Raw genomic sequence first — 16,554 nt, forward strand, 5'->3', positions numbered from 1 at the left:
ATAATTTTTGTGACTGACTTTAAAGCGAATATAAGATTATCTCTATATTTTATTATATCAGTTGGAACGCTTACTATGGGGGAAGAAGTCAATTAGATAAATCTTTTTTTCTCTAGCAATCGTTTAGATATATTAAAAACAAGTAAACTTGAAAGATAAAAATTCCGATCTTTCCGTATTAAAGATAATAGCTGGGAATTAAGAACTAAAGCTGACAAGTCAAAAATATTAAATATGAATATAATATAGGTGTTTTAGCTTTGTATCAGAGGATATAGAAAATATATCGCAAAAGTCATAAATAGAGATGATCTTTATATACATATTTTAATTAATCGTATATCAGTTTCCTTACTATTCTAAACAAGATACTAAAGTATAACTTTATTGTATTAGAGTATCACTAACTCCTAATCTAATCAACAATGTTATAAATAAGTTCGATAGATTTTATTAGGAGGCTTAGACATATAGCTATATTGATCTATATTATTCTATATATAAATAAATCTATTTCCCAAAATTTCATAAAGTGATCACTAATATACCAAAATCTCGATTTTCTTCTAGATATTACTATGAACGAGTAATTATGATAGAGGCTATAAAACTGGACTTACATTTTTGATGTATTTTTAGTAAACTTGTTAATAACTAGTCTGAAAGTTTCTTAACTATTCTAAAAACACTATCTAAAAGGTTTTTTACCATCTCTGGAGTAATTACTTTAAGCCCGTTTAAGCAACAATGATATCATTCTTTACTCAAAGACCAACTTTATCATCTAGATACTCTATATCAAATTAGTTTAACCCATAGCGACATCCATGATTTCCATTTTCAACTTCCTAATAACATCTACGATATAGTTCTATACGATTTTTCTAAATCATATACTTTTTCTATAAAGTAGCCTTTCCGAGTATATAGTGAAAGACTTCGACCTTTAAGCATAATATCAAAGGATAAACGTAAATATGTCTTTCTATATATTCTTAATTAATAAGAAAGAAATTGTTATATTATATATTATTGTTAATATATATCTAGAGCCACCTCACGAGATCTTCGTTCCTATTTGATACATTTCAACTGTTAAGTTTTAATTATCAACTTTGGCTTTGAACACATTTTTTTTGTTAATAATACACTCTGGCAATCTCTAGATGAAGAAAACCAAATGTTAGAATTAATTATGTTAAAGATCTCCTATTATCCTGACGATTAGTCTTTGTTAATATTTTCCTAGATCCTAGATTATGGTTATTAATTATACTAGGTTTTTTAATATCTACTTTAAATTCGATTTTCCTTTTTCTGGAAGCCATCTATCTAAACTCTAATCCCTACTAGTATATTCGTTGAGGCGGGTCTTTATGTTAGTATAAATTAATTTAGGCAGTCTTTAATAAAGATAAAACCCAATCTCAACCAATCATATTTAGTTATAAGCCGTAATTTAGAGTAATTGAGAAATTAAAAGACTTTTATTTTATACTTTATTTAATATCCTATTTATGAGGGTTTATGTTATTAAAGATAGAATCTAACTTTACTAGACTTGATAATCTATAAAAGATTTGTTTAACCTTTATTGCAGTAAATAGACCTGGAATAATTCTTAGTTGAGCTGAATTTGGAGAAAAAAATCTAGAATAGAGGAGGATTAAGACAACGAATTGTAAAAAGGCTGTTTTTTTTATTATTATTATAACAAGAACAGAGATCCTAGATCATTGCTCTTTAAATAGCGATAAGACAAAAACGCCACCTTGATAATAAGAGGCGATCATCAAAGCATGATTTCAAATTAACTTATATCAACAGTACAAGGCGAATATACAATCTAGACGCTCATTAAAACTAGAAACCCAGTAATGGTACTTTTATAGACATAGAAATGAGAAATTTACTTTAATTCCATAAAAGAAGATCATTCCTATTCAGGGTCACTCGACAATAACGTAACCAAGTGATTTAATTTATATAGCTAGCCTATATAATCGTGTATCCTTATACGAATTCTGTAAACAAACAATCTAGCAGGATATCAATTTTTTTGGATATACATTAACTCTATACGTAACTCAAGTGATTTTATTATAATTCTTACTTCATAAACCGCGTTGTATTATAGAGACAAAGCTAGCTTATCTCTTACAACATATACAATCATTATAAAGTACTTCAAATAAGAGTACCAGGATAGGATTAAGGATAGTGACGAAGGAGAAGTATTCAATATAGTAAAGTCTATAAAGATAGATAAGAAATCTTTCCCTGTTAGTTTTAGTCCCTCTACAACAGTTTACATAGTCTATTATATCATGACTAGTAAACGAAATTAATAGTTATGGTATATATAGGCAAAAGTAGCTTTATATATAAAATAGAATATACCTAGATAATAAAGCTTTCTAACTAAAGAACAAAAAATATAGATCTATAATAATCAATCTATACAGAGAACACACTAAGCAAAACAAGTACAATATATATCTCGGAATCTATATTCTAAAAATTTCATAAACCTTATTTTCTAATATAAATATAAGTAAAAAAAAACATAATACAGACCCAGGACATACATATAAATGGAAAAAAATAGAAAATTAGGATAAAAAACGTCATAGAAATTGCGTCAAGCCTAGACGTGAAATCTTTATATCATATATATATAACCAAGTTCCAGACTATATTAAACGGAGATATCATGATAATTGGAGTCCACTATACCATCCTATATTGAATAGTAGTTTAACCTTATTACAAGAAAATCAACGGGGTATATCTGAGTATAGATATAGCGGAAATCCTTTGAATTTATAGATTTTGTCTCCAATTACCCACTATTTTAATAGTGAATCATTAATAACATACTTACTATCGTTCGCTTTGTAAATATAAGTAGTCTAAGTTGTATTCTATATTAGAGTAGTTGTGTAGTAGTTACTTGCTGAATTATTACTTGTTTATGGTGTACTGCTAATAGTGCTTGCTATTAGTATAGGGTTTTGCGACTATAAACTTGATATAGTAGTTGATGAAAGACTTTGTGGAATAGATGGCTCTATTTTAGATACTAAAGAGGGGTAGTCATGTTTGAGATCATTTCTATATTTATTGGCTAAACAAACAAGGTAATATAATGTTATCTTAATCGTGAGGCTGCTAGTCGCGTTCTAAGGAATTTCCTTGTATTTTATAAGTCCAATATTAGCCTTGAAATAAGACTTATTAATAGATATATCTATTAACTACTTAGAGATTGTTAAAGAAGACGTTACCTGTTGATGCGAGGGTGGTAGACAAGTATATTGAGGTCTAGGTGATATTCGAATATAGGTTGAGACCAAGTAGAGCTATATAACCACAAGCTTTTAGTTGCTGATAAGATATATATACCGATATCTATAAATAGCACTATAATATTAGACTTGTTTAATAAGTCTCACCAGATCAACTAATAGTGAATTTTTATATATCTTGTTTTTTGTGCTCTGAATAACATTAAAGGCGCTGATTAATAACTAATTAAATTTTATGTTATTAAGAATAATAGCTTTAGATCTTCCTACCTCTTCCTTCCTAGTAGCCCAGTTAGGAACGCATCTAGGGTGCTACGTAACTCTTCTGCTAGACGTGGTAAATGAATTGGAAGAAAGCATTGCTGATACGGGACCTATAATAGATATACATATGAGATTAGAGAGATCTTGTTTATTAAATATTTTGTTATAGCCCCCATTTTTACAGCTAACGATAATATTAAATGGAGACACAGAGTGGCTCAACTCATCTTTAAACAGTGATTAGAGATTATTGTAGTTGAAATCAGACCATTTTTTTATATTCTCAATTAAGTCCTAATTGTAATTAAAAGTGAAACTCGATGCCAGTCTTATAAATGCGAGGACAGTTAGGTTATATATCGTTAGATAGCTAAAAAGGGATTCGGCTATATCGAGAAATTTCTTTAGAAGAGTGTTGAAAGAAATTCTGATATAATAAATATTACTTATTAAAAGATGTCAGTATAGTGGAAATATAATTTCAGTCGTGATTCTAGATATCTAATATATAGTGTAGATCCTAGAGGTCTTTTAATAGATAGATAGACCTATATGGGTATATTCTTTTCTATTCTTGATTTGAATATAAACATCTTGATTATAATCTTATTAGAAGCAAGTTTCTATTATTGGTGGGTCACGTGACCGTGACCTCACCACCATTATTAGTTCTCGCTTTTCCATAGCTTCTCCTCTTCTTCTCTTCTCTCCTTACGCATAATACTACTCCCTGAATAGCCTCATCTTCTCAATTTAATAGACCTTCTAAGAAATCTTAATCTAGGAGAATAATAACCATGTTCAAATAGATATTAAGAATCAAAAATCTCGCTATTAAACCTCGCCTGGAGGTCCGGGAGATGCTAGGCCCTTAGAGTACTAACATAGCTATTACGTCTTATTTGAAAGAACAAAATACTGTAGTCGCTATATTGTAACTATATTTCTATTATCATTCCAAATTCTATTATCCTATACAATAGATCGTAAGATCAAATTACTTAACATAATCCAAACGAAATTTGTTAAAAAAGAGGTAGGTTATCATAACAATTCCAAGATAGAGACAAGCATTAACAACAAAAAAGACTTAGCTATTCTTTCTTAGCTCCTAATTTAGAAACATATAACACGGCCCTTAAACAATCCGAACTAATTTCTAATTATTCTCGCGTTGTCTTTGAAAAGTTTCATCCCACTGACCAAGAAGAATAGATCCATTTTTAGATCCATGAACAGTATTAGTCGGAATCCAAAATATCTCTACTTCCAGTTCATCAAAACGAAATGATCTAGTTAAAATAAACCATGTTTTCTTTTCAATCATGTAGCTAGATACACCATATCAAGTCTCCTGGGAAATGATTGAATAAATGTGGTTGTAACCCTTATTCTGAAGATCGAGCGTCTCTTCCTACTGAAGAAGTAGCTCTAGTCCTCCTTTTGCTAAAAGAAGTTGAGATAATGTAACCTTGAGCGTGGATATCGTGGTTGAGAAGTGCTAAGACATATACCTCTGTTCAATAACGTATATTATTTCTTTCTTTAAGAAGGAATATGTCTTGATTATTTTGTTGTCGTGCTATGAAAGATGGTTGTGGTCATGAGCGAATTTATTGGCTCCGAAGGCGTCTGTAATGTCTTTTAGATCAACTTATCTCTTAAGACTTGATCTAGGTATACTTACTAGATAAAGCTGATTAATTCACATTTAGAGAAGGAGTGGATTCTCAAAGTTTAGAAAAAAAAGAGCTCAACATATTATATTGATTGTTATCAAGTTGAATGATTTTGAAAGTCTATCTCAGGGAATTAGATGTTGGCTTTTATATATATGTTGAGTCTGACCATAAAAGAAACTAATAAAGGAAATAAGAATATAATACCTCAACCCTAAGTACAAAACTAAATAATTACGTCATTATTTTTGGTCTAGAATCATATAGTCATCTGGTAGGCTATCTCATATAGTAGTCATAGCAATTTAATTATAGAAGGCTCTTTCCTAGCCTTGGAGGTAACTATGTCACTGGTTGTGTATTGATAGTGGATTGTAGAGATTGATACTAAAAGCGAAATCCCTATGATTTTGAATTACTAGTTCAGATTTCGGAGCTCTATTTACCCAAGCTATCTTTAGCTTTTCTTTTATAAGGCTAATTATAGAGTTAAAGCTGCTTTATTTATTGATATGACTAGAGGCCAACTGATAATAGCTGTGTCGTTTATACCTATAGAACTATTGCAATTACTTAAGTCTTATATTGAGCTCCTTGTGATTATTAGGATCTTTAGTAATAAAAATGGTCAAGCCTAGTCTCAATCTACCAAGAACTACCATAAGGTAGTGTCTAGGGAATTTTATAGGCTAAAATTGCAGTGTAATTCAAGATAAATCACATCTAGTGGATTACAAATAGTAAATATAGACGGTCAAATAACACTCAAGGAAAAGACGGTTTTCAGACTGCTGGTGTTGACTATCTTCCGTGTTATACTGGCCTAATATCTTATGTAGTTAATATCTTGGTCTTTCTAAACTCTGAAGTAGGAAAGAATCAAGTCGAGATAAGATGTTGATCGGTTGTCTCGTATAGGGATATTATCTGTTTTTATGTATTGTATGTCACCATTTGAATGAAAACGAGATCCCGAATATATTGAAACTTTCTCAGGCTTTGATGTAAGTAGGGTCATAGTCTGAGTAGAATATATAGTAGACTCTTTAATTGTGTATAAAGCACTGGCGGAGGTAATTTGTTGCTTAATTGACTTAGACCTCAATCGGACAAAGAAGTGTAGCGCTGGTATGCCGTTCATGTTGTTTAGAAGCTGGCGATACTCTTTATTGTTGTTTCTAGGCGAAACTAGATGACCAAATTCCTTTATTGTGCATTGTAAAGTGTGGCTAGATTGGATGATTCCTTTAAGGATAGCAGTCGCTGAGTAAAAATTGCAAAGCGAGAAAAGCTTCTAAAAGACTTGTATTAGAATAGTACAATTTTTCTGGTGTAGCTTATGTGTTACCGTGGTGATTTTGTTGAGGTATGATCGTATATCGGGTGCAACCCTTATATAATCCTTTATTGAATTGATAAGATTTCCTTATTTCCTTTTTAAATACTGGGTACGTTGATTTGTATCAACTAGTTGAGGGGCATAGAGCCTCTGGAAATTATAACGATCTTCTTCTGATATCTTTATTGTATGGTCGTGAGGATTGAGATGTTGAATACTGTTTAAGAAGTCGGTTTGTATATCGAATATACCCTAGCTTCTAATTTTCCTGTGGTATTGCCTTTGAAAACGGGTCTTAAGGATCTCCAACTTTGGGTACAATTTTTCTTGTGATTGGGTTTGAGTTAACAAGTGATAGATATCTCTTATAACGTGAAGCTGAGGGTTGAAAGATTGATATTTTTTTTTTATGAAATAATCGTGAGCGTTTTGAATTGCGCTGTATAGGAATGGATTAGTTTTAATCTTAAGTAGCTCCTATAGGTTATTAGGTTATATTCTAAAAGTTCTTATAGACTGTAGATAAGTATATTATCGTAATCACTTGATCTAATATTTGTATTGAACTTGGGGAATATTGAAGGCTTATAAAAAGAACCGAGTTAAGGTGATTGTATTGAGAGTAAAGGGGTTTGATTGTTGAGATACCTTGGTTAGCGGCTTAAATCATAGCTTTAAAAGAGAATAAAATCTTAAGTCTCCTTTTATTTTCCTGATGAAGTAAGGTGGCGATATGGCTTGGCGTATTTTCTTGTAGGTTACTTTGCTCTTAGTCCTATAATGATATATCTTGGGAACTAGTGTGAGGATAATGATTAGAGAATAGATCAAGATTTAGAGGAGGTCTAAGAATGCTATCTTTATCTCTTTTAAGTATATATATTGTTGGAATAATTATGGATATGTATTAGTAGTGTTCAATGTGTGCTGGATGTTTGTTGTATGAGATGATTGTCTATATACTAGGTAGTTGCTTTAACTGAAAGTTGACTGATAGCGTGGAAAAAACGAAGGTTTAATAGGCTTAAAAGAAAAGCTATATACGTAGTGTACAACATTAAAACCATCTCTAATACTGGCCCGCGTAAAAAGAAGATTAAAAAACTTAGAAGACTTGATAGATCTTATGTGCTGGTCTATGAACATATGTTGAGTTTTAAAATCTTAAGATCTCTGAGCTTATTGCTGTAAAGATGTATAATTATTGGAGTTGGCATTGAAAGGCTTTAAATGTCCGTTCATTTCGTATCTAGGACTAGATATATCTTCTCCAAGAGAACGATATCTTCTGATATATACTAGTATTGGAAATGCTGTCTAGTTGGAGTAAGTATGTACGTAAATAGATCGTATAATATACAAGGAAAAGAGAGAGAGAGAGGGAGAGAGAATAAGAAATATTTAGCTAGCTAGTAGATAAGGTATCACATGACCTAATATTTCTAATAACTGATATATTACGCTTCTGCGTATCTTCTTGTTTTAACGTGTATAGTGTAAAGTCAAATAGCTCAATGTTGTATCACGCTAGCTAGTGGGGTATTTTTTTTTCCGAATGCTAACTAATATCAAGATAAATGATATCATTTGTATCTTCATCTATATTATTAGTATTAACTTTAATATAGGCTTGAGGTGTGAATGGTTTTTAGAGTTGTAAAATGAAAAACTATGAACTAATTTAATGCTATCTTGAAGAATACTATTACCTCGAGTATGGTAAGCTTAGTGATACAGTTCCGCCTATGGGTCTTAAAGCTGTAATCAGAAGATTATATCGGGTACTAGATTCTATTTACTGGGAATAGAGCTTATATCAATGCCCTGTGTTATAGAGATAGCTCTTGGTATCGAAAATACTCTATAGTTATCAATTTAGCTTTGCAAAGATTTTAAGAGAAAGATCCTGCTCACATATAAAACTCTAGCGATGGATAGCTCACAAGTATCAAATCACTAATAACGTAAAACTTGTTTAAGCAAGATCTAATTGCCTATTTCACTCTTCCATCTCGTAATAGTGAACTCTAATTAACTTTAGCGGTTATAAGAGTGCCTTCTATCACTCGCGCTTGTATTGGTAAACCTTGAAGCCTAGTCTCACATCATTTTTTAGAGTATACTCAACATAGAGAGCCATTTATGATACATATAAAATATTGCCATTACAACTGAATGTGGCAGTTTCAATATGAAACTCGTGTTATAAATCAGCTTTCTAAGCCTAGCTCTTGATCCAGATTATTTCTAGTGCCGCCTCCTCTCTCCAGACATAATCCTCATTTTTATTAATTCGTTTAGCGATCCCTATCTCATTGACGACTCCAGTATTAATAGTATATTCGTTGTTAATATAGTAACGAGAAATCGGAGATAGACCTTGTTATAACTTGAAATCCATAATATAGTCATTAATCTTCAGCAGCTCTTTCTAGTTTTCTAAAAGCCGATTTTAAAATTCACAGGCCTCAAAGAAGTCAATAAGCATATATTATAAGCTAATGATTTCAAGCTGCCCTTAGACTTCACTAAAGATAGCCTAAAGTACCTAATCCTCAATATTGCAAAAGATAACACCAAGAGTAATATATTTTTCTATACCAACTTAATTTCATTTCAAAAAAAACTATCTTCGCTTTAGACTAACCGTTTGCGTTCATCTAAAGCCTATAAGATATATTAACGGGCCACCATAAAGACATATCTCAAGTCCTTTCATAAACCTTTTGGAAAAAGATTTCAAAAATAATGTTAATATCGCTTCGATTCGATTTTTTCGACTGGTAAAATTATTTGTGAAATTGCTAGAAAGAGATAGAAAAGAATTCTTTGAGAGATGTGTTGGGCTTGACTTTAAAAGTTGCCATCTCTTTTGCATATCATTTACACTGTATTGAAAACATCTTATAAGAAGGAGATCAGGCATTTATATACTCCGTACATTAACTGAAGCTATATACTACATATAATAGTTAGCGTTTTAGGTTAGTAATAGATTTGTGGTGATACTCTATATTCTGTTTTTCCTAATTCTATATCTATCTAATTTTCAGAAATATAGTGGAGCTCATACAGCCTAAACTCTCTACGCTTATATTAATATGAATTTTAGATCCGATTAGTTATATCTAGTAAAAGAAACTCAATCTTAAGATTTAGATACCGAAGATCTCATAGCAATAAAAAGATAAAAGATAAATTAGATAGTTCTTTATTTCTTTCTTTCTAGACAATCTATTTTAGATTGTGATAGTCACAGATATAATAAAGTCCAGAAAATATTAGGTATATTGTAACTTTTATGCTACTATAGAAATAGTGAGGTGTTTTTTATACATTGAAATTTAGTTCGCATGTAGTAATTGTAATGAATCATGATGGGTATAATCCTATATTTTTGCCAGTCTCTAGATAATTTAGGTAGGAAGGTTAGTTGCTTGGTATTACAAAGTAAATTTTACCAAAGGTCGATAACTGTAGTGTTTCCTGGTCAGTTATAAGGGATATAGCCTAGCAGGAGCAATATTTCTGCAAAATAAGACTGTGTGATATGTGAAGAAGAGAAGCTGCAGGGGGAGAGAGAAAGCGAGAAAATCTAGCTACTATACTAAGGGATTATCACATGACTAATAACTTTAACATTAATCAACACATTAGGGATACATGGGTCAAAGAGTCCTCGGACTTTACTTGTCCATCCTTGTTCTCCTCTAGCTCCTAATAGAAGCAAGTCATGATCTTTTCGACTAGGTCAACGGCATATATATTTTACTAAAGTTGTTCTATACAATCACTAAATACCATATATCTTGCCTTTTTCTTAATCTTATTATGATAGCTGACTAAAGAGGGATGTCATATTATTTGATTCTACACGTATTCAATGTCCTTAAGTATATTAGATACCGATGTGTCCTTCAAGACCAGATTATCTGTGTATATATCAACTGCTATAGGATCCCAGTCAAAGCAGTTTATCATAGATTGAAGATCCTCCTAAAGGACAACGTTGCCTGAAAAGTTTCCCCACGAAATAATAACATGCCATTTCTTAATATGGCGTTAGAAGGATTTGAGTATACCTAAGCGTAGTGGTGAATTAGTGTAGTGATAGCTTACGATATTCAATCCCCTTACACGAAACTCTAGAGGAAACAATAAATTTGCTAAGAGGTAGCACAAAAATCTTTCTTCCGCGTGTTTTGTAAAGTCTTCAACTATGGCATTTAACTATCTTCAAAGATTTTTTCTAGCCTCGCTATTTATTATAGAATCCGGGCATACTACTATCATTCCCGTATATATGTCAGGAGGAGAGAATCGCATCTTGTCCTTTATACCTTTCGTCTAGTTGCAACAGTCTATGAGATGTTTTTTATATGCTATGCCATAAAAGCTTTGACCAATCTTTGTGAAAAGTGCAATAGGTACTGTTTAAATTAGATTCGTACTCATCTATAAGCCAATAACATATACTTATCTATCCAAATTCATTGTATTGGCTCAAAGCAAAACATTCATCATTGTGTAGACGTGGATACGATAAATTGTAGTAACTAAAAGACTGCAAATTGTTTGAGGTTAGGATTGTAGGTATAGGATTCGGAACTAATGAGCTTCTTACAAATGGAGCTTTACAATTATTCATATTGTTGACTCAATTGCTTTGTTAATATAGGTTCTAAAGAGATAACAGTAATTTATATATTCCTAGATTAATTGATCTCTGTATGCTAATTTATGGCTGAGCTAAGAATTCTGATATTCAGTTAATTAATTTGTGCTAGAGATGGTAAGTTTTGTCAAGTTAGCAAAATCATTAAAGGAAAAAAGGGTACTCGATATTCCTAAGTAACAATGACAATAGATTATAGGAGAGAAAGGAAAAAGAAGAAGTAAAGGTATCGGGATTGAGGTGTAAACGCCACAAGCGCGCGTACATGATCCCCCTATCGTCTGACCTCCCTTCTGACCTCTCTCTATAGAAGTGATAACATGTCACGTGACTTAATCCTGGTAGATATCATGATCCGCCTTTAACTAATCGAATCAACCAACCCTTTTATTCTATAATATAATATTTATATTTTCAGGTAGATAGAGTAGATAACTAATATCTAAAACGTGATATAATGTTTTTATTATACTGTTATCATAGTATACAAACTTAATACAAGAATAAAACATTGATTTAAGTGAACTAGGAAGACAAAAAAAACATAAATAAAGATAAAAGAAAAAGAAAAGCTACTTGATTGATCTATAGAGCTTCCAAAGCTTAGACAAGATAAATGTAACAATTCTAACAGCACCGACAACACTAACAATGAAACGAGGTCGAATTTTGTTGTAAATGAGACTGAAGATAGATGATTCCACACTGCTCAGGATGATACTCTATGACTCGAGAGCTTGAGAAAGACTATCAGTAGATCGAAATGTTCCATCCTAGCAACGTTCCACGATAGTGCCAAGCTAGAGATTATTAGTTGATGGAAGTGATGTTCTTTTAGGCTAATATGCGCGACTATTAAATTGTGTGTTGTCTTTGAATAGATTAATTTCATATTTGACACCTGTGATGATCTCAAAAATGACTACTTCGAGAAGACCAATATCGATTTGAGTAGTAAATCTATTGTCATCTACTAGACTTATATCTGATTCTAGTAGAAGTAAAGAAGCTTTAGAAAAATCATAAAATTTGATTGAAAGATCTGTATCGAGGAGGAAGTTTCAACTTGCGATATCGGCAACCAGGATACGTTGATTATGGATAAAGCTTAGCGTGTAAGCTAGATCAAGAAACTAGGAAAGCTATGTATGGCGAGAAAGGTTTGAATTGTTGATATAGTTTAATCGGTTGATGTAGGATCTTAAATCCCCGTTTATTATAAAAGCGAGTTCTGTGGAACTATTTGAAGCCTTGAGATAATGAATAATACCCCGAGAACGCTTATTTGTAATTGTAGGACTTTGAAGACGAAGATAAATCTCTTGTTCGTGGTGTAAACTTTGGATATTTCTTTTCACGTCTAACTCTAAGCTCTAGATGTAGTGTAATGGTACTTTCATAGCCACATGATTTTGTAATAAAACTAATGCTGAGCTCCCATATCTAATCACCCTATCTTCGGAAATAGGATTACTTTTTAAATCTAAGTAAGGTGAAGATATGATAAATTTAGAAATGGATGTCAAATGGGAAAAGAGCGTAGAAAGTTGGATTGAGATAAGTCAAGGGATGAAGGGCTGTCCCTGGTTCTTTAAGTACGGTAAGGTGATCACATGATCAACAGCCCTTTATCATTAGCTTCCTGCTGATGATATCGGGATATCTAGCGACTAAGTTAGCTTTGTGTTGTTGGAATACTAGAGTTGAACTTACTGATGGTTTATGCACTATGTTTGTTATAGGCTTTGCCTCGTTTGTACGAACTTCTTTGCGAGGTAGCCTTGACGGGATTACACATTGTGCCCTTTTTCTCGGCCTCCTCGTACTACTGAATATGATCATCCTTTGGGTTATATCCTTCGCAGTTTTCTTGGCTTTTCTTTGGGCAGTCAGGGAATTTTGCGGTGGTCTTCTATCTTTGCCAATATATTCTGCTATTCATTGTTAGTTTGATAGCATGGAGATTGGGGAGCATATCACAATCTTACCTGGATTTGTGTGACGATTTGATATTGGAGGTTGGGGAAGAGTGCTAATGTAGCCTATTACTGTAGATAGTTCTCTGAAGTAATTTAGCAGGAGGGGAGGGTATAGAGTATTTAAAAATTTCAAGGTAACAAATAAAACTACAGAGTACAAAAAGTGCGCTATTAGAGCTTCCAAGATACTATCTCACCATTACACTTGGGTTTAACTAGTTGTTCGTGGTCAATATGTGCTGAGGGTGACTTTTTGGTATTTGTTGTGGACGAGTTAACTACTATGCTTGTATAGAGTCAATCTCTCCTATCGCCCCCTTCTTGTTCTCCCTCTATTCCAAGGTTTGTTCAATTTCTCTTAGACCTTTACTCCTGAGTACTTCGTGGGATTTGGGTATAAGTATGTATTCCCTTACGAGTATTGTATATATATAGAGTATATCTTTGGTTGAATCACTTTTAAATACACCGGCTGATCCCTATAATACTGTAGCTTCAATTTTACAAAAGATTAGTCTTTTATATGGACTACTATTGAGATTAATATGATCACTTTTACTTAAGTCTATACTATGTATATAGTACTGTAGTAGTTAATTTCTTAAATTTGTTGTTATTACGGGGTAGTGGAACCAATAATGCTGAAAATGAACCTCGAGTACTCTATAGGGAATCTAATTTATTAGAAGAACTCTTATCAAGTCAATTGCTGGGTTATCATCCTATATGAGAACTAATAGGGTCTAAAATAGATGCACCGAAATATATAGATAGTACGATTCTACCAATTCAAAATCGTACGGGGAAAGAGGAAGAGAGAGAGATAGCAAAAGCTCTGGATCAATCCTACGCCAAGGTCAGGTGACCCATCAATCTCAATATTATATTTAAACAAAGTGCTTGAGTAAATGTGATTAAATTCTAGGAGCTGATAGACGATTTATTAAGCTATTCTTTCAAAAGTATATAAATGTAGAAACGGGCCAAGAGGTACACTTAACATACCTATATACACCTTTATCGCCATGTTGAAAAGGGGGTAGATGTGTAGGCCAAAGGTACATAAATTATATAAATGGGCCAAGATATACACTTAACGTATCTAGGTATACCTTTTTTATAATAAGACCAGGTAGAGATATAGCGCTGAACACTATATTGAAAAGGAGGCGGATGTGTAGACCAAGGATGCGTAAACTATATAAAAGGGCCAAAATATACACTTAACGCACTTGAATATACTTTTGGCATAACAAGATCTAATATAAGAACGGTGCTAAATAATACAACGTATAAAGGATGGAAGCTAAGACAGGGTTTTCCAATAGTAAAGAGAATTTAGTCTATAAGAGAAAGGTCACTCTATATATATATTTTTTTTTTTTGGGACTTGGATTTTCAAGTGACCCAGCGGATATAAACTAATGGCTATTTGATCAATAATATAGTTTCAAGTCCATATTTTATACCTAAAGTAAGCTAGGAAATGAACAAGAGGATAAGAGATAGGAAGAGGAAGAAGTGAGTTATATTTTCCCACAAAGCTTCCTCCCAACGTTGTGCTTCCTTTCTAACTAGTATAAGTCTTGGTGCTTTACTTTTTCATCATATAAGTATTACTACCTATTCTCTGTCTTGTTATAGCAGATAAGGTTGATCTTGCTAACAAGAAACCATTCTATCCACCCTAACTCCTCTCAATACCCTATAACGCACTCACTCGCTCTCTTTTACATCTTTAGAAGATCTAACTAGCTATTAAAAGCTTATATAATTTGTACCCACTAAATAATGTAATAGAAAACAGCGCTATATCTCCTATGTGCTATAGTGACTAGTTTTTGACAGTTTTTAGTAGTTTTAGCTCGCGAACTGATATTCTGAGAATCAAAGTATGCTACGTATCTCTGGAAAACAGCTTTATTTCCTATTTCAGTAGCTTAGGGGAGGCTTGTTCAGCTCCCTAACTTCCCCGTCGAGCACTAAGCACCCCGTCTGGTCTGCAATGTCAGACCGCCAGCGCGCTCTTCCCACTTTAATATATAGTGTTGAGAATTCATGCTTTATTGTGCCATAGTTTGACGTGGCCACTTTAGCGCGATACTTATTTCTTAATACTGACGCCTCAGGAAGCTAGTCATCAAGTCTTTTAATCAACGAAGCTGGTTTAATACAGGCACCCTTGATTACTCTGCTGCTCATTAAATCAACATCTAGCTCGCGAGTCTGAAATAGTCTATTTCTAGTGTTGTATATAGACGGTATCACTGGTAACAAACATATTAGATATTTCTTTAAGGGTATATATAGGGATTAAGGACCATCTCTTACAACATCAAGAGCAAGAATTTTCTATCAATAGAAATATACACCATTCGTTCTAAGATTTATTCCTCTGAAATATAAACTTTTCATCGGTACCTAGGTAAAAGCCTTATATACTGATTTACATTATTTATTTTTACATACCTAGATATTTTATAATGAACTAGGGATCCGCATATAACGAGCGCAGTTCTAAGATGCCGAACTTAGAACACTGGTTTTTTGCTCCTAATGCAGCAGGATGATACTTAGAATACACACTAATACTACAAACCTCCCCGTAGCATATTCCATATCTAGCGTAAGCATTTTTATAAGCCCCAAGATTATAGATAACGATGTGCAAGGATCAATAAGATACACATAAACAGAGCGTAAGATGCGTGAAGAAGAGAAGTAAAAGAGACCTCAAAAAAGAGATCTATCTAACATAAGTCCCATTCCCATGACCACCTGACTAGATCCTATGATCTCTTAAATAATGATACACTTTATTTAATAAGATTGAACCAAACCTAATACTTATTTGTATATAAAGCCTCATATACTACCAAGTTTCCAGATTAATATATCCTTTACTCACTCATTTTACCCCCAAGTTATTGAAGAGTCAGTTCGCTCGCAGAGCAGGATGCTTAAAAAAGAGACAATAAACAGAATCAAATAGCTATTGAAAGGCGTTTACCCTATCAAATTCTAAGAAAGCAAGAAACAGGCTATAAGTAAGCTGAGGTTGAGAAACGATGATCTTTGATATAAAGTATCTCTGGCGTATGAAATACCCCAAAAATAGGTGCACAAACGAGGAGCGATCGCGAGTGCGACCGCGTAAATAAGTAATGAGCAAGATTGCATGAAGAAGTAGTATTCTTGGGCCTAAGAAGATATAAGTTAGACTGTAATTGACGCCCTGAAAGGATCTGGGCAGGTGAGGGCGGAGGAGAAGAGCTCTTAGACTCAGGGGAGTTATCGTATCGATACTTGG

This window comes from Penicillium brevicompactum, assembly GCF_028827555.1.
Source record: "Penicillium brevicompactum strain IBT 35665 chromosome Unknown utg000003l_segment0_segment0, whole genome shotgun sequence".
Lineage (NCBI taxonomy): Eukaryota > Fungi > Ascomycota > Eurotiomycetes > Eurotiales > Aspergillaceae > Penicillium > Penicillium brevicompactum.